At 19.7% G+C, this 842-nt stretch overlaps 1 protein-coding gene across 1 annotated transcript in view; it reads right to left on the minus strand.

Moving 5' to 3' along the window:
- The window catches only part of LOC107720962 (sodium/potassium-transporting ATPase subunit beta-3-like), a 35,266-nt gene that overhangs the window by 622 nt on the left and 33,802 nt on the right, over positions 1–842 (minus strand). The window lies entirely within an intron of this gene.

Here is an 842-nt window from a genome sequence, read left to right on the forward strand (position 1 = left end):
TATAAAAATATTTAATAGATAAATATAAATATATATATAAATATTTAATAGATAAAATAACTTAAAAACAAGCCCTGATTTTATCTTCTCCCATTAAAGGCACAATCAGACCAATACAAATCAACTATAAAAATTATTTTAATTACTTATTCTATATTCAATATTCTCTATGCAAAGAATTTTAATGTGTTTAACACGTTAAGCATTTTATATAATGGTTTATATATTTTCTATACTTCAAAAGTACATATTCATTTTAAAATAGAAATATTCAAATCATATACATTTTCAATACATAAAATATACATACAATATTTACTTTTTAAAAGAATACTTGTAAGTATTCATGCTTAATACTTAATAACAAGCCAGGTTTTACTTTCTAGCATTAATGGCAAAATTAGACAGTCAGTACAATCATTTATTAAAATTGTTTGAATTATTTTATATTCCATATTTTCTATGCATAGAATATACATATTACACTTTAAAAATGATTTACAAATAAGCATTTTATACAATAGATTCTATATTTTCTATACATTAAAAACACACATTAAACTTAAAATATTAAAATAAAATGTATTATGTAAAAATAATATATTTTCAATACATAAAATATACCTATTAGTTTAGTTTTAAATTAATACTAATATAAATATTTGTGCTTAACACTTAAAGATGAGCCCTGATTTTATCTTCTATCATTAACAGCACGAATGAGACCAATACAATCATTAAAAAAATAAAAAATATGTATTATAATAATTATAACTATATATATATATATATATATATGTGTGTGTGTGTGTGTGTGTGTGTGTGCTCTCAAACGATTTATC

Source organism: Sinocyclocheilus rhinocerous, unplaced genomic scaffold, assembly GCF_001515625.1.
Source record: "Sinocyclocheilus rhinocerous isolate Xijiao unplaced genomic scaffold, SAMN03320098_v1.1 scaffold2256, whole genome shotgun sequence".
In the NCBI taxonomy this organism is placed as follows: domain Eukaryota; kingdom Metazoa; phylum Chordata; class Actinopteri; order Cypriniformes; family Cyprinidae; genus Sinocyclocheilus; species Sinocyclocheilus rhinocerous.